Below are 23135 nucleotides of genomic sequence, written 5' to 3'. Positions count from 1 at the left end.
CTTCCCCCCATAGCAAAATAACAGATTAGGCACGCAGTGATACAAAGCTGCATACCCCATCCAGAGAATATTGGCAAGATAAACACTATTGAGGAATGGCACTGGCATTCCACCAAGATTGCTATCACAAGTAAATAGGACATCAATCGGTTGTTAAGAATAATAATTGACTTTAAAAAGGTGATGTTATTGGATAACATACCGGCTCAACTAGCTTTAAAACACTGCCGATGCCTTTTACATAGAACACCCTATATGCTACTTGAATAGTTCACTGTTAAAAAGGTCCCGAGTCTTACTGGGGTGTCCAAGCACGGCCCACACAGAAATACTGACAGAAAGGATTTTTGAGTTTAACATTGATTTGTGTTACACTTTGGCTCAATCACACCAGGAAGGCAAGCGTAAGAGCAAATTTCGTCATATGAAGGAGACAATTTAAATCCAGCAGCTCTGGATTCTTGAGTAAGGAAAAGATGAGAGTACCACAACAGTTGGAAGAGTCCCCTAATTATCCAGCAGTAACCATTCCGTCTGCCTGCATGGCCATAATCCCATCGTGCCAAATTTGTGGAGTGCTCCCCATACCATGGACGATTCCAGCAAGCTCACCAACAGGAAGCTGTGCCAATTTCCAGGCACGCAGTAGAGGCCTTTGACTTATCTGCTTCCCTTTTCCTATCCTCCTCTGCAGTTCCCTGGCCATCCTTACCCCAAACACAGCTAGGACCTTCCTCTTGCTGGTTCACTTGCACACGTGGCAGCTACTGCTTTATCGGTGAAGACTGGGAACCCAGGACTTCACAGCCTCCCTACCACCTATCCTTGCACTGTAAGGAACAAAGCAGAAGTAGGAGGTTGGCTGCTGTGGCTTAAACACAACTGCTCTCTGCCAGAGATGCCCAGTTAAATTCTTTAAGGAATTTAAGCAGCTAACAGCTGCTTAAATACATCTCTCACTGATCTGCTTTTTGGTTAGTTGTGAACCTAAGCAAGCCCATCAAGAGACAGGTGAAATGGGGAACTCGGGCAAATTCAGCGTTCTCATAGATTAATGGTTTCCTCCACAGTAACAGCCGGGAGATACCTGCTTCAGAGCAGCATACACACCCTTCTCCCCTTGCGCTTTGGGCTCTAAACCATCCCATAAACACCTTAAAAACTAAACTTTAAATCGGGAGTAAGAGACCAACAGCCACCAGCAGGGCTCCAAGAACAGACTCTGTATAACACACTTGCTCCTTTAGCTTCAGGTAAGAAGCAAAGAGGACTTTGCTGCCTTTAACAGTGGTACCTGCAAGTGCAGCAGCGTATCTCATTGCACTCCATCTGCAAAAAGGGTTAGGAGCAGTTTCTTTCTGCCTTTCTTCCTCTTCCTCCTGTTTTCATCAACGAATGTCTCCTAAACCCTGCATGCGAGGAGATCTCCTTGGCACTGCCTTTCTAAATAAAGAAGAAACTTCTCTCAGCTGCCTATTACAGGATGATTAAGGGGGAAGGGAGAATCTAAAGCAATCTGATGAGAATTTACAGGTCGTCGGCTCCCTTTCCCACTGTCAACCAGGGGGCAACCCTTAATGGGGTGAAACGGCTGCAGGAGAGCACGGGGCTCAGCCTTCGGTTCAGCCTCTAATGAGGGGCCATGGGCTCAGCTAGGTCAGCTTGTTAGAAAGGGAAGAACAGCAGCAGAGTGAGAGTCAGGGATGGAGACTTACAATAGCTCTTGAGGGGCCATGAGCCTAAGCACGGGGGCTCCGCGGGAGGGGGAGGGGGCAGCAGCCATGTCATCTGCCTGCTCCTTGCCTCTTAAAATCCCATTACCTTCCTTTTATTTCACAGCAGAGACCTGGTGGGGAGCGAGGCGGGGGGGGGGTAGATGTCCAGGAGGAACTGCCTCTGTCTAGTGCCTTCCGTCAACAGAGGTCAGGCCCATAGGATCAATTTTTTTCCCTGTGTATGTGATTTTCTTGTCTCTCTCTCTCTCTTCCTCTTCTTCTCCTTTTTTTTTTTTTTTTAAACAAGAATACGGGCGCCAGGCTTACAAGAGGTCCTCAAGAGCTGTCAATCAGGGCATGAAATATTCAGAGAGCTTAATCTTCTTAGGGGATCTGTAGAGACCCCCTCACGGGGTCTGAATGCTCTTCATGAACTTGCAAAGAATGGGTAAGGGGAGAGGGGAAAATAAACACAGCTGAAAAGAAAGAAAAGAGAGACATCCTTAGACAGACACCCTCATATCTTGGTGAGAGGCATATTATAAGAATTTAAATAGAATAGAAAAGACCTTTTAAGACCCAATTAGTGGAACAGTCTCCCTTCTGACTGGGAACCCAGAGAACCACCTTTGGGTATTCTTCATCACAGCTATTTCTTTCTTTTTTACTCAACAGGTAGCCCAGCTCGTTGACATGCCTAACTCAATTATGACCTAGTTCTTGACCTTACGCAAGTTACTACTTCTCCACAGATTTTGCCTTTTCTATGGGCCCGGCCAATACACAAGAACTCTACCAATCTGCTTAGTTAATGTTCAGGATCAGGTAGATTGCCCTCTGGGTAGCTTGCAAGCTGCATACATTTCCTTTAAGGTCTCAGGAATCAGGTGTGGATTTTCCAAGGTACTCACATAGCTGAAAGTAAGCTGGTCTTCAGTTAGCCTGCTACTGATTGCACAGCAGGGCTAACAGCATGTGTTCATAACAAAGGAACACTCTCTGAATAAACATATCTTGAGATGTAACTCAGATACGTAAATAATAAGAACACTTACACATATCTAAGATAGAGATACATTAATTCATTTTAATATAGAAGTGAAATCTTGACCAACTATTTTTCAAAGACTAGCCGGGAGCAGGCTGTTTCATTTCCAAAAGTTGCTTATTAATTCAAAGAAGTATCAATAGGACAGCTACAGCTATGCAGATCAAACAAGGTGGATAAAGAAGAGAATTCCAGCAACTAGCCAGTTCAGGCTACAGGGGAAAATTTATACATAGCATTTAGGAAAAGAAGACACCAGTGTGGTAGAGGGAAAGGGGGCAGACGGGCAAAGGCAAGGTATATATTTTCAGTGGTAGTAACAAATCTAAAAAGAGAGACAGAGAGAGAAGCCTTCCTCCCCCTCCTCCTCTTCTCCTGCACCTGGGGTCGTGCTGTGACCTTTTCGAAGATGGGATGTAAAAGTGACCTTTGTCAGAGTGTCACGGAGCGTCCAGCCCCGGTTTCTGCGAGGAGACGTGGGAGGCCTACAGGCAGTGCTCCTTCTGCAGGCAGAGGTCCTGACCCGCAGCAGCACGCTCACAGAGCTGTCAGGGGCAGGCTCCCCATCCCCAGTTCCTCCACACAAGGAAACAATAAGAAGACAGGCTAGCAGACAAAGAGCCTGGTCTTAAAACTTTCTCATCCTACCTGTAAGTGGTATTGCTTGGGAGCTCTGAGACAACGCTTATTTCTTTCTCCCTCTCTCCCTTCCCTGAGTCTTAAAATAATCTTAAAAAAATGCCACAACTCTTATATGCTTGAGTTGCCTTCAAGGAGCCACAGGCACACCTGCAGTACTTTCCAAGACAAGACAGAGGGGAACGGGGCCAGAGCTTCCTTGCTGCTTTACAAAACCACAACTCAGCACCCCTAACTGGATGCGTTGGTGAGGCACCCGACTAAGGAATGGCTTCAAGGGCAGCCTTCCCTGGCTTTTCTCTGAGGGTGTGCATTGCTAACTACTCTGTGCCCATAAGCCATACCAGGGTAATATTCATACACTCATTTCCAAAATCACTTGCATAGTTGCTTGAGAAAGAAAGAATCCAACACCAGGACAGACACCAGCTTGCTGTAAAGAAGTCCGTTGTGTGCAGCAAACCAAGCAAACCCTGGAGGACACAAAGAGAAAACACACTAGGAGCTGTCTGACACTGGGTCAGCCCCACACAGAACCCAAGAGCTCTGCTGCCACTCACAAAGACAGGCACTTCCTCCTTTCCTCCCCTAGCCCTGTCTTTTGGCTAACACACAGCAGATCTTCTGAATAAACACATCTCTGTTGGACGTGCAGTTCAGGTGCTGGCTGCTCCAGCTGCGAAGCCCCCATCTCCCTGCTATGTCCTGGAGGCATGAGAGGGCAGAGGAAGCAGGGCAATCTCCAACCTCCATCTCCTGCTGCCCCACGACCTCTGGGCTGCCACTGTTGACCCTGCTGGGGTTGCAGGGGGTGGACTAATTTGGACACGTTCAGGCAGTTGCTGTCATCAGCTTCCTGCTTTGTTGATCAGGGAGGTTTTTGCTGTAGGCGGGAGTCAATTATTTGGCAATCTCAGGATGATCGGAAGAGACTATTAGTGTTTGACATTTTAAAGGGAAATGGAAAACAGCCCACCTCTCCCTTTCTGCCAGCTAAACCAACCACTTCATATTAAACTTTGCATAGCTTCTTCCGCATACAAATTAGCTCAACAACTGCTGCTCTTCTACTATGTCAATGGGCCACAAAAAAAATGCTTGACCATGACTCCTAACCTGCCAGCACAGAACACGGCCATCTGGACTGCAACGGCGTCTCAATAAGCCTACATGCAGCAAAAATCCCCGCACAGAAGACATAAAAAAGCAGGCTGAGCAGGGGATTCATGTCTGGAAGTATCCACAAAATTGTCAAAATAAACCAAAACCAAAATGCATGCATGGATGAACTGTGTTTGAAGCTTAAAAATCGTATTCCAGAGAAAGATCTGAGCTAAGTGAAAGGGTGGTAAATTTAGGAGCTGTTCAATAAACCCTTTTTATTTCTGAAAACAGTCTTTTTCAAAGACTTTTCCAAAGCTTTATCCTAGGCTTCCTTATGTGAGGAGTGGGCTGTCCACTCCTCCTCAAGATCCCTCTCCAGGGATTTGTTAAACATTTGTGCAGAAGAAACGACTTATCTTGAAAGTGTAAAACGGGGAGTATGACAGTCCATTTGGTAAGATAAGCAGTCAGGAGTCATAAACCAGCAGCCTTAGTTCCAACTGCAGTTAAGAAGTAGCCCTTGAGAAAGAAAAGAATATAGAGGGGCTCTTGGAAAACAATTTTCTCAGAACTAGCAGAAAAAAAGTGTTGTCTCCTGCCTGACAGGTCAGGATTTACGGCTTGGGTGTATACCTCCTGTCCTTCCTACCAGCAGAGTTATGTAGCACATTTAGATTACCAGTACTGTTTTGCAGGCATATGCAGAAATCCCAGTCAGAACCAACCCCTCATTGCACCTCATGCTATACGAATACACAAAAAACCTTTGATTTTCTTCTTTAATACTATGGGTTAAGATTTGTACAGCAGATTTGCTATTTCCAAAGCCTTAGCTATATTTACACCAGTAAACTCACAGAAAACCACGGAATATTAATGACCTGCTCATACCGTACCCGAAAAGGAGAGCTGAAGGTGAGGGCCATGCTTCCTGATAAGAACTGCTGCAGGAAAGCGACTGCTCCAAAGCTTACACAAGCCAGTTCAGCAAGGAAAGGCCTGAAATGACTTACATTCTGTAAAACAGAGAGGAAGAAGACTTTAAAGTTTCAGTAAGTCCAGGTCCTCTGCTGTTACAAGTGCCAACAGTCACCTTAGATAAAGCCCTTTATGTTCTGGAAGAATAACCCATGATGGAGTCTTAACAAGGAGCCTGCTGGTGGCGGCTTGCTCTCCCCCCGGCTCTCTATTACTACCAGTATCCAGTTGGACCAAGCTCCCCTGGGACTGTCCAGGATTTTTCTGTATGCAGACAGCTCTGATGTGGCAGCAGGGCAGACTCTAAGCGGTGGTGTGATTTAATAAACAGACACTTAAGGCAGTTTACGCTGGAGTCAGCCCACTTCGGATGGCCTTCTCTGCTAATTTAACACGGGTTGCAGCCCCCAAGCTGGCGTCTCCCTGCTCATTAGGGAAAAGGGGTGCGTATGCATGCGTGTGGGGGAGGAATTCTTGTTTCACATTGGTGCTCAAGAGACTTTATTATGCAGGGCAGCTCATTTCACTCACTACACTGCAGAGGATTTTTCAACAGAGAGGGGGAGGCAGGGCATGCTAGTTAGGATCCTTCCCTGTTATTTTCATTAATTTTCCTCTTTTTTGTTTTGGTTAGGGGGGATGTGACAAAAAGGGACAATAATTGCCATTTGCCGCAGACTTCGAGGAGTCCTCCTCAGCCATTACAGATTAAATTGCATTCTGTACAAGTGTCCATCAGGCCCCAGCTCCAGACTCCAGGCTGGTTAGAGGGCAGCTGATTCAGCTGCAAGAACATTTTGCTCCACTTCTGATCTGTCCTAATTATAAAAAGGATGCTCTTTCCTTTAACCCCTAGAGTTCTCTCTTTCCTATTCTCATGGTTCAGTCCTTCAGCCAAGTATTCTGCTGGTTTACATGAGTTTTACATGGACTGTCAGCAGCAGAGAAGCTGTATAGATCCAGATGCCTGAGCATCTCTTTTTTAATTTGTATCCCTCCGACCAATGAAAGATTTCAGATTTCAAATAGAGAATGGCAAAACCAGGACACGTTCAGGACCCAAAGTATCTGCCTGAGCAGAATTTAGATTTTGTAAAATCAAATCTAAAACTAAAGAAAATACCCCCCACTTTCAGTCCAAAGCATAGGTAACTTGAATACACATGGCTGAGCTAGTTTTAAGGTAACAAGCACCAGCACATTCAGCAGTACAGCAATAGGAGAAGTAGAGCCTGTAACACTTTGAGAAGATAAGCTCATGGGCCCACATGGAGCTTATTATGGTTCTGGCAGTGCAGCCAGCTAGTTAACAGATGTCTCAGCAGAACTACACAAGCTGTACTGACAGCACTGCAATGTTGATACAGAATAAACATCTGGACTGCAACCAGGAAGTGGTAGGTTGTCATTTTCCCTTCATCTGGTAAACAGTTCCATTTTAAAAGCTCTTACAGTGGATCTTTCCACATCTTTGGTTACAAAGTGGTGTAACGGGATGAAAAACAAAGAACACAGGCCTGATACTGATCACCTCAAGCTTTGCCTTGATGCAATTCTGACACTGACTTCAGCTGATTCACTCCTGACTGAAGCTGGTTTAGATATGAAAAGAATATGTACCACCTTTGTTGATCTCGCCCCTTACATCCCATGCAGCGAAGCTTATGCTGCAGCAAACTCCTCCCCTCCTCCCACCAAGATTCTGTCTTTTCCCACTCACAGCTAAGTCTTACCCCTTCTGCAGCCCCTCTCCTGGAAGAGGAGTAGGGTTGGTACTCTGCATAGTTCTGGAAACTGGCATTGTGTTAACACTGCCCTGGAGTGCCATGGGCAGTTGTGAGCCCACAGCACCACAAACAGAGCAAGTCCATGGCTTAGCACCACGCTTCGGGAAACGGTACTTTTGTAGGTTCACAGATCTAACACGAGAATGTACCAATACTGCCATATGGACTGAACTCCTGCAAAACAGACTATTCACAGCTCCTGCAGGGAAAGGAATTATCCTTCCCCCCTACATAGACTCAACATTACTAACAGCAATATCTCATAGTTGAAATGCAGAATAGTTTAAGACAGACATGCATTCTCAGTTTGTACACTCCATGTGATGATGAATCAACCACATCCTATGGCAGTCTGTTCCAACAGCAGCTTACCCAGACAGACAGCGTTTTACTTTTATATTTCCAATATCTCTTTGTCCTGAATACAAGAAAGTGCATTGTTTAGAAACATCTTGCTTTGGGGATACCGACAAAATCAACTGTCCCTGACAGTCAAATGTTGGCTGATAGCATCTAAATGATTTTTTTTTTCTTCCTTTTAGATGCTCCCCTCTTTGTGTTAATGCCTTTGCTCGTTACCAAAATTCCATTAAATATTCTACCCATTCTGTTTTGTTAAGTTTGTTTGTTTGTGTGTTTGTTTGCTTGTTTTCCAATTAGTTTATTTCCTGTAGAATATTTCTTAGAATCAACAGCTGCCTAGCTATTGGTGGTATCTTTCAAATGGATTAATGGAAAATGAAAAAGAGAAAAGGGAAAAATCGTATGGGGAGGGATAAAAAAAAGAGAAAAGCAAGCACAATACCTGTCTTCTCCAGCTAGTACTGGACAGCTCCCTCCAACCAGACTCTCATCCTCAATGTGTAGTGGCACTGGAAGCTTTTAATACCCTTCTGATATAAGATATAAAATCAGCTGTCACCAAACCCGTTAGTCAGCTATTAACAATGACTGTCAGCACAGCTTGGAACACGGTGCAAAAACCTTGCAGCAAACAATCTAGAGAAATGTTCCTTATCAAAAAATTTCTCCCTACCTTCAGTAGTTAGCGGGTGACAGTGTTTGATGTATCTGCCAGGTAACTTTTAGAAAAAATCCTTACCACTGCACTTGTGGAATTTTTATTATGTCTACCCTCTAAACAGCTTTTTATGGAGAAGAAAAGTTCCCCGTACACTTTCTCCACATCATTCACTGACAAGCATACTTATGTCTTTTGGACTTACCCATCTGCATACAAAGCATGTAACATAGCAACAGATGTGCTGTCAGTATCAGGTACTTATCTTACAGTCGATCCCATTGACCGGTCCTTTAACACACAGTAGGTGATCTCCATTTTCTTAAAATCACATCTCTGAAAAAACAAAAATTTGCTACTTGAATGGAAAGAAAGCATGGCATTTCATCAATGGAACCTTAAAATACTGACAAATAAAGTCTATACAGGATTGCCGTTTTTCCACTAGTTTTTGTCATATGCAGAGCTAAGGAAGGGGCAGAAATCTGTGCAAATTCCGATGAAGTATTTCATAGAAGTACGCAGGGAAAGGTTTGGTTTCAAACACAAACCATTTTGCAGAAAAATAAATGCTAAAATAGCAGAGTTCACGTTAGCCTTCTGTTATAAGAGAGATGGCTTACTGAGCTGGTTGAGGGTTTGAAAAATAGAGATGAAAAAACACCTAACAAGAAACCTTGTAGTCTTCCAGTCAGATCTTCTATAGCTGAAGTCAAGCAGTAACTGATAGTGTTAAATCAAGACACTAAAAACATCTGTAGTTTTCTCAAGTCTTGAAGACCATTTCTTTTGAAAAGGTACTTAATCTTCTCTAGATGTAAACAAGGGTCAGCAAAACAAGGGCTCTGGAAAGCTTCTTCACACATAAATCTTCTACTATTCATATAAGTAGTATTTACTAACTGTAGTAACTTATTAACCATAAGTTAAAGCAGAATAAACTTTCTATTGCAGATCCAAATACACACAATTACTTCTTTGTGAAAAGGGAAAAAAGATAATTATATCAATGCAAACTTATGTTCAAATTAGACGTTGCACTTCAGTAAATAACAATGTAAAAAGATCACATGCCTAAATAAAATATTTATAATGGTATAAATTTTATGAGTGAATGAAGCTGTAGGGATCAAACGCATGATCAATGATCAAATGTAAACAATGGACTGAATTTTACCAAGTTAGTCAGCTGAGCTACTGCAATTGGCCATATACATATTCAGTTAACCCTAATTTTGAAAAGTAGGTAGTTGAAATCAATAATTACTTAATGAGTAAATACTTAATTGCTCATTTATTATTATTATTTTACATATTGCTGCTAGTGCCAGGAGGTTGAGGAATGAAGAGGTAGAGGGAAGTTTATCATAATAAGTGTGAGAGAGACACACACTTGTTTAGGGAGCTTAAGAGGTGAGAGAAATGCTGAAGACTACTAGAGGGGATGTCAACTGACTGAAAATCGCCACCTGAGATCTAATTAAAAAAGGTGAAGATGGTATGAGGAAAGCAATAACACCAAAAATAATTAATTACACTGCAGAACCACCTCAGAATCTGTCACTGACCATCATCCTACTCTGCCAAGAGCTGAGAAAGAGGGGGCCCCGCAGGAAGACAGTAACAGCAATGTGGAGATCTCCACCTCAGTGAGTTGAAGAAAACAGTTTGACCAAAAAAACAAATGTGATTTATTCTCTCAACCACTGTCACCATTTCCCAATTGCATTCTACAAATTCATATCCTGGCTTAAGGGAAATTACTTTTCCTTAGTCTACCCTGCGAGCATGTTGGAAAGATAAATACCTGTCCTGTCTGGAGAGAAAGACCCCAGTTTAAGAAAAGGAAATAAAGGCCAAGCTTTCAGCCATTTTGTGCTGCAGTTTCCAATGCCCTAGCACCGAGCTGATCGTGTCAGTATCTCAAGGTCCCCAGAGACAGTAATCTTATGTGTTCAGAGAGGCTTTAGTTCATGCAAGGTCAGAGTAATTGTGCATGATTAATGGTTTATCTCTTCCTGAAAGCCTTACACAAAGGCTCCAAACCAAGTTAGCCGTAATTCCATACTCCTTACAGTCTGCTTAAAGGGGCAGCATCCTATTTCCTCTTGGTGAGGCCAAGCCTGTTGACTTTATCAGAATTGGAAGCAGGCCACAAAGCCTTTGAAAGAAGTCTATCTCCCCCATTCAGCTCCCTAGGTAACGTGAATACATTGTGAAAGAAAAAAAGAGTCCAAATTCAGTCTAAAACACCCCAAAGTCTTAAAAAAGACTGCTCTGTGACAGTCCCCAAACCTTTTGCTACAGGATTCTTTGGTTTTCTACAGGATTGCTCCTTAGCATATTGCCAGAGCAGGGCACATTAGAACCACCTTAGAATCCCATTTTCAGTCTGCAGCTGTATTTTGTTAAGAAAAGGATCATTTTTAATCAATTACAGCTTTGTGACCATGGGCAGCCACATAAGCTGATTAAATTATTATTTGCAGATAGTGCTCACAGATAATTCCTTAGGGATAGCTACAAATTTAGCCCTTTTTTTTGTTTCACAAAGCATTAACAAAGCTCGATTGCTTTGAATGTGCACTGTCTTCTGCTTGAGATTTTAACTGGCTGCTTTCAGACTATGGAGCATTTGTGAACTGTTCGGTTCAGCTATTTAGTTATACACAGTGTGTAATTGGGCACGTAAGTCATATGCTGTTGTTTCTGCTCTCTGAGTGGATGTCCAAAACCCTTTACAGAAGAGAATAGTGAAAAGTTTTGTTCAAATACCAAATCTCTGTGCTCTCCTGTGACTAAGACGTTCATATCAAGGACAACATTCCCCGTGGTTTTCTGCGAATGAAACTCCCTGCATGTCAGGCTTGTTCACTAACAGCAGATGACAAGGGATCACAAACATGGCTGAATCAAAGCAGTCGTTTTCAGTCAATTTTTTTTTGGTAGACGTAGTTCCCACAATCCAATCAGATTGAGTTTTGATTTAATTGGGAACTTGAAATATTCTGTGTTTTGTTGGGGGGGGAAGGAAAAAAGGCATACAGTACAGTTAGAAATTTCCACACACACGCAAAAAAAAAAATACAAAAGTCTTCTATAGTGGTCACAGAAAATCAGCTAGTTAGCCATCAGAAATGCAATATGGACACAGCCTGACTGCCACATTCTTAGGAACAGCTTTTTCTTTTAGAAGGTGGAGGAGTTGAACGATGTCAATGGCTACCTTAAATCTCTTCCTACCAAATAGGAACAAACCGGCTGAAAACTGCAACTGAAGGTAACTTGGAGGAAAGAGAATCATGACCGCTAGTGCTTTGCACTCAAAGAAAAGGTAAGATTAGACAATGAAAAGGACACTGGACTACAAAACAGAAGAAGGCAGCAAGCTGAGGGGAACTGGTAGCTACAGAATCTCTTAGGAAAACTTCTAATGGGAAGCAACGTAGAGTAAAGTAGCACTTAATGGAACAGAGTATACAGTACTAAACTGACAGGAGTATCAAATGGAATGTCTCTGACTTTAATTAACCCCAAAAATAAACATTAATATTAAAATAGCAATACTTGAATAAGGGTTAATATCAAACAAGAACATGTGAGGAAGAAAAAAAATTAGAGACAGAGCTTCAAAACTGATTATATATACCAAACATAAAGAGATGTAAGGAAAAAATAATAAAGTCATCAATGACTTTTTTGCTTCCAAATTCACAGAAATAGATTAATAGTGACTCACAGCAGATTTTCCTATCAAGGAAAGAGAGACAGTCGAGAACAAAGACCAGGCAGGTAAAATAACACTTTTGTCAGTACAGCCCAATCTGGGATCTGTTTGCCAAATCGTGTCTTCTCCCAGAGAGAAAGGGAAACATCCTGAACTATCCAAGCTTTCAAAGAGCTTCTGTGCTTCCACAAGGCTTCGACCACCGCATACACGAACAGCCAGGAACTGTGAGGGGCAGCAGGCCTCTCTCTGTAAAAGTGGGGACTGGGGTGCAATTCCAAAGCAGTGCTTAGACCCCATGGATGCCACATTCAGGTCGCCCTGAGCTACCTAAACTGAATACAGCCAAGTATTCAGAGCTTGATGAAATCTGTCCCAAAGCAGTTCAAGAAGTACCTGAAGCAGTTAATCTGTGAATAACTAGCACTAATCTTGGTGTGACCTTGGAGAATAAGGGAGGTTCTAGAGAAACCATGGGCAAACAAAGGACTTATCTTCAGAAGAAGAACATAATTAACTGCACTGTCTAGAAAGACAAGAAAAAATTTAAACAATCAGTTTAGAAGTAACTGGAAGGTAACAGGATGATGAAAAATGGTCATTACGGAATGGTCAGGAACAAATTATGTTCCACCTATCATGTTCTATCAAATGGGGCAACAGTTGCAGTGATTATGGGGGGAAGCATTAGAGATAATTTACTTTGAAAAGTAAAGTAAAAATAGAATGCTTTTAATCCCTGCCCACCCAATGTTTTCAAAGCATACAAGGGAAATCAAACGTAGCTTAAAATCACTACAATTTGGGGATAAAGTTGTCTAGAAAATCCTCTGAAATTACTGGTAATTTGCTGTCAAATTGACAGGACACTTCACCTGAAGTTCTACAGGGGACCATATTATCTCCACTTTTATTAGCACAGTCATGAGCATAGATAGGCCCTTACAGGTATGCAGCAGCCATATTTGAAGGTATCATTATAAGCCAACGATCTCCATAAATTGGAAAAAAAATAACAGATTGTGTCAAGATGGAACAAAATAAAAACGAGTACAAAATGTTGTATCTATAAGAAACAAACCCAAACAGATATGGACAAGTGGCAATATACAGAAAAGGATCTTTGACCTTCTAAGTAAATGCAAACTTAATTTTGATCAACAAATTGATGTCAACAAAAAAGAGAAGCGAGAGAGAGGAGGAAGACATCTCATCCCAGAACGTACTGACAGGTGAGACATGGAATGTTTTCCCTGTTTGTGCTGGACATGGCTCAAATTAAGCCAAGACATCCAGGTATGGCCACCTCACTTCAAGACAGATACAGATAAATGAGGCTATAAAGACCAATAGGAAGGTTCAAAAGCATCACTGAAAGGAAATGACTGATGGAACTGGACATCTGTTTTCCATCCAAAAGAGAGAATGGGACATGATTATTCTTTTGCAGTATGTAGGTAAGTGGTGACTATGAAAAAGATGGTCATTGCTTTTTTTCTGTGGCCACTTGGGGATAGAACAAGATGTAATCGGTGTAGCATAGCTGACAGCAAGAATACTTGGGTTTGATATTAACATGACTTTCATGAATTTTTAAAATAAAAATAATAGTTAAACAATGGAATAAAACAGCTACATAGGAAGGAAAGAGAATTCTTTTCAAATAAGGATTTCAGACAGGTTTGCCTCAGGGCTAGTCTGAGTATGCACTCACAGACATGAGCAAGAGCATCCTCAAGCTACTGGACATAAGTGTGTTATGGAAATTTCTACTCACCTGAAAATGGCTGCCCAGCTCTGAGAAGGACCAGCTCAGTATCTCAGGACATAGGCTTGCAGTTAAATAAACAGCTTGTGACACAAGATGAGCAAGGTCTGGGTGATTAGCATAACTGCATCAAGTTACTATCTGCAGGTTGATTAAAAAAAAAAAAAAAAAAGCCTTTAAGATGAAAGACACAAGAATAATGAAGGATATCCTGACTGCTACTGCTGATAGTTGCAGGTGAGCTCTACCTGAGTAAACCCAGACTCCTGGCTGAGACAGCAGGTAAGTTCTGTACTTGCACTGGCCTGAACTAAAACACTGATAAGCCCAGAAAGCTCAGAAGCAGGCAGGCAATTCAAGATATTGATCTGATTAGCAAGATGTAGATTTGTGAGATTCACCAGGAATAGAGAATCGGGAATCTTGAATCAGCTTTCAAGTCCCCCATCAAAGCGCCTTGCACGTTTTGGATCTGACAGCACCGGACCCAACAGCGCCATACAAGGTCACAGTGCAGCATTTTCTCTAAACACAGTGTTATATCTCAATGTCATAAGGCAGCACTGTCTGGTATGTGGTCAAACCCACAACAAATGGTGACCTGCCATGTCAAATTTCCCTGGTTCGATGGTTATAAAGTTAGCATGTGATGCAGAACAGAGTCAAAGAAGAAAAGAATTGCTTGCATCTTCAGTACACGTTTTCTGAAGCAGACCTAAAGTCACATCAGCTGGCTACCTTCTATTCGTTGTAACAGCCTTCTGTCCTGTTTTCCTCAGATTATCCCTGCACTGTTCTGAACACTCCCTGTAACAGCAGGCAACAACCCTGGCTTGGGATACAATGTCCTTTCCAATATGGTAGCAATATATCTTTCCAAGTGCTCTTTTTTTTTTAAAAAAAAGAAAAAAACAACTGTGTTACAGTTACCAACTATTTGAACAATCTACCTCACAGTTACCATGGAGCCTGGGCCTCAATTTCTTTTTCCTCTTGTCTCTTTGGGCTAAAGTAGATTTTTATGCCAGATTAACCAAAGTGCTACTCTTCTTTGATCTGCAGTTCAGGCCACAGTTCTGACTGGAGAAGGGAAAAATAATTCACCAGGGTGCTCCTAACGTAAGAGCAGCCAAAAATGCTTGGGTTTCCAAGGTTTCCCCTATTTCCTTTTCAAAAGGGACATCAAGAAAATAGTAACAAGTTAAATATGTTGAAAGAGTTTTGCTCTTCATTTCTTACTCATGCTTTAACTTTCTCTACAATACAACTTGAACAAATACCAACACTAGAAAAGCCTAAGGGTGCACCACCAGAAAAGCTAAAAATGCCTTTAAATTATTAAATAACCACAGCGTCCTACCCCTCAATTTCCCTTTTTTACTTTGTCCCTCCCTGGCACCATTTGGGTAGGTAGCCCTTCACAGACCACTGCCACACAGAACTAGCATGACCCACACCTTAGCAGGTTATAAAACAATCAGCTTGCATCACTGGCCACAAACACTTTTTGTTGTACAGCTTCTCCAACAAGTATCTAGTCCCACAAAGGACACCTTTGAAATCAGTTGAACTCAAGTAAATTTAATTTTAAAATAAATAAAGTCACTTTAACAAAGACACTAGATTTTGGTTTTTTACTTTTTATATTTCTGATATCACATGCCAGAACATATATAAGGGAAACTTCTGGAAAGTTGAATTCAATCTGGAGCAGGAGATGACATATGACAGAGAACTTAAAACATTCCTCAGCGCTTACACTTAGCCTCAAACCTTCATTAACTAGCTAACATTCAACAGTCTCTGTATAATTTTAAAAATTGTAATAGTAGTTACAGCTACCGCTTAAATGAAAGCTTTCTAAGTTGAGATCTTAACTGTTGGGCAGAATGATGAAGTCCTTCAGATAACAACAGTAAAATCATTTAAAGAGGGTAGATTTAGTGCTTTTCTTGCAGTGATCTGTGTTATTCTAATATGATGATGACATCTGCTTACTCATGACAAAATTAACATTAAATTCTGCATAACTCAGACACACAAACAATGCAAGGTGCTTAATTACCACTTAGCCTGGTGTTAATTACATCACATGTGAAACCCTCAGCTCTGTGTTTCAACAGAAAAGTTGAGAAGAAATGACTCTGCAGTCACACCAGAGGATTTGGAAACAGCTCATTAGCACCCTACAGAAAAAAAAAGGATTAAGTTGTGCCCCAAAACATCTAGCTCATGCACTTGCGAAGTCATTCAACTAAATTCTGTGCTTTTTAGAATCATCAGGAAGTGGGACCTTTGTAAAGATTGATGGGAAAAGTTGAGAAATCAAAAAACATCTTTCTTCTGTAGCCCCACAAATCCTTTTCTCCCACTATTTTTCCAGTTTCCCTCTATTTAGAGTTACAGAAGTCCTCCATTTCTAGTCTGACCTGCCACCAAGCTCAGGCAAAATACATTTTCCAGTTATCCCAGACCTACCTGCAAAATAGCATGGTTGTTTCTGAACTGGTTCTGAGGTAACCTCAATTTTTCTTTTCCCTCAAATGGACTCTGGAACGAACACTGGAACAAACTGATTTCAACCAGGCAGGTTGTTATTTGGCAAGTAGTAAGTGTAATATATGAACCAATATTAATAATCTACAACTATACATAATACACAAATGTCCAAGTCTGGGACTCCATTCAGGACATCACGAGGTAGATTTTTTTTTCCTGTTACAATATTCAGTATGCAATTAAGGTAAATTAGTCTGTTCTTTTCCATTAAAAGAAACATCCTTGACAAACCAAAATTTGACCTTTTTTTCTGAGCGATACAGATAGCTGTTGGATTCATCATATAATCTGGGCCTACAGACAAGTGATAGAGAGAGTAATAGGCAATGCCAACAGATTTTTTTTTTTGCCCCATTGCTGTATGCACTTTGTTAAGAAGAACTCACCAAATTTAAAATCTGGTTTAAAACCTCTGAGCTCAGCTGTACTAAATGGATGCAACCCTGCTTTGGAAGTGGTGTGGTGCTGCAGAATGCTAAAAGCAAGGAGCGTGACTGGGCCCAAAGACAGCTTGTGTCTTCCCAGAGATTGAGTCCTGTCTGAACTTTGTCATCCGGTCTTCCTATTAAAGGAACATTCCTACCTACTCCAAGAGGGACCTCTGCTGTCTTGGAACATCTTTCTTCCACTAGGTCAGCAGGTGATGAGAATCCTTCTGTGCAAAATTGCTCTCCACAGCAACTGCATCTATCAAAAGAAAAAAAAAAAACACACGGTATCTCCTACTCCATGTAAAATCATGGAAAAAAAAATCATCTTAAACAGTTGCAGCAGCACCTTCCTGAGTCAGTAGAGGCCTAGAAATAATGGTTCTTCGAGACGTAGTTTTCTCAGAAAGTTTCAGTATTTTACTAAGTAGAAAACACACAGACTTCAAATAAATTAACTACTTAACTTCTGATTGCTTCTAGTTACTTCTGACTGCTTAACTTCTGATAACTTCTACTCTGCATGTACACTCACATCCAAACTATCTTCCTAGGTGTTGCAATCGGATAAGCTAAATGGATTGAGCAAAGTAGTTATTTCCTAATACCTGAAAATAGGAAATCTCTTCTCCAAGTGTATGGAACATTGACATCACCGCACTAGCCACAGTTGGACAGGGTATGATTTTGATGGGACAGCAAACACCACACAAACACATTTTGTGTTTTGCCTTAATATATGGTTCAGAAAGGAATTGGTTAACAAGAACACAGGAAACTCCTTACAAATTGGTAGTGTTGGCAATTTCCTGCAATAATTTAGAAGATTTTCACTTGCTTGGTTGGGTTGGTAACTCATATCCTTAGGTCGAAATTCAAGAACTTCAAGCTTTGACACACAATCCAATGATTAATAATATAGGCTGTATATATAAGACTGAAATATGCTGGACCAAATCTATCATATAGCTACATTATGTGTAACAAGAATGCTTTTTAGGCCAATTTTTGATTTCAAGACAATTTCAGAAAGTTCATTATTGGAGAACAGGCTTAGAAATTTGACTCTATTGAAGAAAACCTACCACAACAGTCAATGAGAGTTACGTCTTTGCACTCTTATGCAAAGAATGAGCTTAGCAAAGACTTCAGCAATTATGATGGGATCAAAACCACTCAAACGATAGGGGGCCTATCAAATGATTTTTTTTTGGAGGCAGAGAGAGCATTCAGGCATACGACTCCTATCAGCTTTCTAAGGTATTAAGTTATTTACCTCCCACTTTTAAAATTTCTCTGCATAATCCCAAACCACCTAAGCACTTCCGAAAATTCTAACGCTAGCCCCTAGCATGAGAAGATTTAAGTCCTATAGGGTAAGTCCTATATGGTTATCAAGAAGCACACGCAGTTTTCAAAAGAACTCCCTACACTGATTGTAGGTTAGTGCTGAGATCTTCTGAAAATTCAGTCTTTTTATTCTGTTGCCAAAACATAGGCTAACATGCTGAAAACATTTGACGTGCAAACATCTGAAGATCCTTCTCTGACCTCCTCCAAAATCCATCTATTCCTGACTGAAATCAGAGGGGATTAAAAAAGACACATTTGGATTAGCAGATTCTTGTAGGAATCTACTTCTGTACCCTCCCCCCTCCCCCCCTTTTCTTAATGTGCACAGCTTTGGTTGATTTTTACGAGAGCTTCTGTGTTTAAAAATAGAATATATGGCTACTGTGTAATACAGATGAGGCAAACAGGAGGAGAAAGAAGCTAAGAAAACACCCTGAAATCTCTGTTGTGAACCAGATGCTTCTACCTCAGAGCTTGACATGATCCACACAGTCTGATGTCCAAGGGGCAGCGTGTCATGCTTTAGTGTTACATTTTTCTCCCCTGTGGCAGCGAGTTGCATTACAATCTGTAAAATAGGAAACCCACATATGCCATTATAAATAGCCATGGAATGCCCTGCAGTGACTGCAGCGGAGCTGGAACTGCACTCTGAGCCCCTCAAGGAAACTTCTGCTGTGGCTTAACTCCAGGGACATCGCTTATCCTATCAGTCGAATATCTATTAGACAGGTAGATGTGGGCCCTCACACAAGATGTGACAAGGTGTACAGCAGCGTCAGTGAATCCATGTTTGCTGTAATGAGGCTTTAGAGGCCTTCAGTCCCTGAAAACAGCAGTCATTGCAGTGCCATCTGATTTCCCAGTCTTTCTTCTACAGAAGATCATCCTTCTTGTTCAAGGGAAGAAGCAGTAGCTGTGGCCCAGCTCAGATCATCCTGAAAATAAACATAACACAGCTTCTTCCCTGGCCGACATGGCGATTCCTCACGTGCTCCCTCACTGGAAGTTTCCCCAGTTCCCATAACAGCCCAAGACGTACTTACAGCATCTATCTGGCTCCCTGCAAGATAGCTTAGAGAGAAGCCACCAACGCAGGCCACAGCCACCAACTACAGGGCACTGCTGAACTCCCCAGATGCTGCCTCCCCTTGGAGCTGGGCAGATTCACACCCTCTAACATCCAGCTATGCCTGAAACTTCCTCCAGGTGCACACGGAGATATGACTTGTCCCATTAGGTGCCAGGAGTAAAACAGGAAACTCAACAATTCCCAGCTCATGCTCTGTCCATAAACCCTTTCAAAAGTAACGCCACAGCCTGAGGAACCCAGCACGTTCCATCAACGGGGAAGGTCCAATAACACACGCATCCTGTGGGAGGTCCTCTCGTTTCCCTTTTCCTCAATTTCTCCATTTCAACTTCTACCACATACTGGAGTCACCAGAACGGAACAAAGCTCAATTCTTTCTCTCTGCTGTTTGTGTCAGCGAGCATCTTGCCCTGCAAAATCAGCACAGAAACTCCTCCCAAGTCTTTCCTGGTTTTGTGGGTGACAATGGCTATTCAAAAACGGGAAAAGCAAGAACTGGAAAACATTCCCATCATCAAAAAATGTTCTCGTATTGTCACAAAACTGGACCTGAGCGTGACCACAGTTTTTTTTTTCCCACAAGTCCACTTGGCTCTTACTCTGAGCTTGCATTATTTGCTGCCAAAACCTGTGTGGTTTGATGCTCTGCCTTAGTCAAGGATTCACAGAACTTACTCACATGCCAGACTTGTTATGAAACCTCAGGCTGTAGACTTCAGACAGCCCAGCTTTCATCAGGCTTCTGCTTTACCTGCAATGGAAGAAACGTGCTATGCAGAGCCTACCTTCCTTCTCAAAGGACAACGCAGGACCAGGCTGTCCCAGGAAAGCAGTATGCCCTAGAAAGCAGTAATTCTTCCAAAATGGCATAACATACACGTGGGTTCTGCTGTGCCTAGCCCAGTACTTGAGTGACACAGACAGAGGGGGACTGGGCCATGCTGCGTCTCGTGTCTGGTCTCCTGAAGCAAGAGAAGAGAACAGACCCCTCCGGTCACCCAGGACTGAAGCAATCTCTCTCCGCTGCATGAACACACAAGCTAAGATGACTCCTTGCCCTTCTCCCCAGGAACAGCCAGACACTGCCTACCTCGGGCAGATTTGCACTCTCCTGCATTTAACTTCTTAAACCCCCTCACGTGTTCGTGTTCAGGACCGGAGCTGCGGCCAGCCCCCAGACAGGAGCCTATTGACACCCGTACCTGGGCAGTCACCCCAGAGCGGCACAACGCTCGTGCCTCCGCACGGTATTCAAGTGCCGCAGCCAGCTAATTCTTTACAGCTTGCACTTTTTAGCCCTCGTTATGGCAGACAGTTGGGCGCCCCTGTACAGTTAAAGATCACAGGCCTTGATAACCTGGCTCTTTGATTTATGACAGCCCAGACCTCAGTGATCACCTAATGAGGGGAACCTGGAGTGTCAACCTGTTTATTAAATACCCAGAACCAGCTGTAGACCCAGCCAAGGAAGTAAGTTAATCATATTTCTCATTTATTTTGTGTATCCCTCTCACTCCCTGGCTCTCCCCATTCTCTCCTCTGTTCTGCCTGGCTCCCTCTTTTCATCTCAGAAGGGGAGGGATTTCGGACAGGTCATTTACGGAGACTGTCAGGGGGCCGAAATGTTTGCGATTTCCTACTGATTTCTTAGGTGTTTAGAAGTTAATAATATTCAGCACCTCATGATTCTTTCCTAGATGTCAAACAAAGACATGAAAGGCAAGGAACCCAAGAGGAAAGGAGGGGGAAGGAGGGAAAGGGATGGAGCAGCAGGGGCAGTAGGAGAGCAACTTTCTCCTCCCCCGATGCAGTTTTAAAGAAAGCTGCATCCAAGAAAATCTGGCATTAGTCCTAACACACACACACACACACAAATAATAATCACATAAGCATTGTGAAAACATCCCTCTGTTGCCTTTAATGAATAAAGAATTTCTTTGCTCATCCTCAGCAAGGCCCTGGGCAATAAAATCTGAGGTTCCGAAAGGCAAGGATTCAACCTGTAAAACTACTTTAGATTTACGAGTTTTCCCTTCTGTCCCTATTTAGGGCTTTTAGTTGCCTAATCCATTCAAGTTTTTATTTTATACTTTAATCCCTCTGAAGAAAGTTATGAAAGACAGGACTTGTTAAAAATCACTGAATCTATTCACCTGATAGGATACAAACATCCAGGGAGAAAAGTTACCAGATTTTATTGCAGTATCAGAAATCACGTAAGTAATCTGGACAACTTAGATATAGAATTAATGCAGAGAAAATGCAGGTATATTTATATTAACATTCTGTTAACTTTATAATCATTAAAAATTTAATAAAGCTCTGCTGTCACTTCTCCAAATATTTTCACTTGCCTTTGACCACAACAGTTCACTTTTTGAACCGGAAGAGTTCGGATCAAATAAGTGTACGTCTTCTCACTGAGCACAGGTTCTGGTGTCTCACAAGATGAAGCTGCCCCCAGCAACTGTGAATCTGCCTCTGATTCAAGCCTGTCTGCCCCATCTGTACAAATGAACCTCAAAAACCAAGGGAATAAATGTCCTCATTTGTAAACACCTCAGTGAAACATAAAAGCGGAGAAACCGCTCAGATACCTGATCTGATCCCACACGGGACTATGAGTCAAAGCAAATCCTCTGCACTAAACTCAGAAAGGCTGAGCCAGCTGCTACAGAGCACTAGAAAGTCCAATATGTCGTGTTTTTAAGCCATAGTTTCCCATGTTTTACTTCATCCAAGCCAGCTGCATGTTATTTGAATTGCAATCAGAACTTTTCTGAAAAGCTGAAGAACGTTTCTGCCTACTGTCCTTGAGGTCACTGGGGCTGCACACCACAGAGGGCAGGTCCACAACCAACAGGAGTAGTTTAAGCCTCTGGGTTAGCTGTCAGGGAAAAAGGCACTACTGGCCTCCCTTACCATTAGGGAGCACAACAGATGCCTACAGGATGAGCCCATGCTTTTGAGTTGCAAATGTCAGAAATGTGTCTTTACATCTGCTCCAGCAACAGATAGACATGCTTCCTAGGGCTGGGCTGGTCACATGGGAGGTTGCTGCTATTCGTACCTCTGCTTCTACCAGAAACTAGGAGGGCAGTAGTTGGCTTTTCAGGAAACAAGAAATGGGCCTGAATATTCCCTTCTTGCTGATTACAATTTTGATCCTTCTAAGGCACTAATAAGTGCCTCCCAGTGCCTTTGAGCAAAAAGCTTTCCCATACTTTTTCACAGCTGTGTCTGTGAAAGACAGGCCTTCCACAGGTGAAGTAGGAGAGGGAAGACAAAAAACCATTAAGATTCCTTGTTGTTCACAGCTGCAGAAGAAACAAACCTCCTCACATGCCAGTCCTGCAAACCTCCCTAGGTGAGATGCCAGGACCTCCAGCAGTCTAGCTTATCAGAAATTGGTGTCTCGTCGTTTCAGGCTCAATATTAACAGAATTAGCCTAAGACATCAAGCAGTTCTGTTTGCAGAGGCTCTGCCTTGATACAGAGCATGGGATGATTTTCAAGTGTTTCAGACACCTGATCTCAGCTGAACCCCATTTCAGCCCTCACATTTCAATGTTGCACTCTCTCCTCAACTTGCGGCACCACTTAACAGTCACAGGCAGCACTCACCTCAGTACACACCTCTATTTCCTTCTGCACCTTCCCAGCCCTGCCATCACACTGTGAACTAACTTTTGCAACTCAAAAGTGAGGGCCCAGTGGCCCTTTTCTTCTTACCAAGACTGACCGGTTAACCAACCAACCTCACTGCCTGCTCTCACAGATGAGTGCTTCAAGCTGCCAAATTACTGCACCCTCTGTACCGAGAGCTTGCCTAAAGCTTCCCCACATCTCACTTCCATACTCAGGCCAGGAGGGCAGCCCAGAGTAGGCTTCCTCTGGTGCTTTGTCCAGCTTACT

General features: G+C 42.5%; 1 long non-coding RNA gene across 2 annotated transcripts in view; it reads right to left on the bottom strand.

The window, feature by feature from the left end:
* LOC121079652 overlaps nucleotides 1-23135 on the bottom strand; it is a 147075-nt gene that overhangs the window by 16815 nt on the left and 107125 nt on the right. The window contains exons 8-13 of one of the 2 annotated variants that reach the window (XR_005825124.1): nucleotides 16930-17033; nucleotides 16266-16359; nucleotides 13797-13928; nucleotides 8498-8628; nucleotides 8077-8164; nucleotides 5250-5522 (exon numbers count right to left, since the gene is read on the bottom strand). This is a non-coding gene — a long non-coding RNA (uncharacterized LOC121079652). Of the gene's footprint in view, nucleotides 1-5249; nucleotides 5523-8076; nucleotides 8165-8497; nucleotides 8629-13796; nucleotides 13929-16265; nucleotides 16360-16929; nucleotides 17034-23135 lie in introns of those variants that run through there. The other variant, XR_005825125.1, reaches the window with a different exon arrangement.

The sequence above is a fragment of the Cygnus olor genome, chromosome 17, assembly GCF_009769625.2.
Source record: "Cygnus olor isolate bCygOlo1 chromosome 17, bCygOlo1.pri.v2, whole genome shotgun sequence".
Classification (NCBI taxonomy): Eukaryota; Metazoa; Chordata; class Aves; order Anseriformes; family Anatidae; genus Cygnus; species Cygnus olor.
The sequence above is the reverse complement of the archived record's forward strand: the minus strand, read 5'-3'. Positions and strand labels throughout refer to the sequence as shown.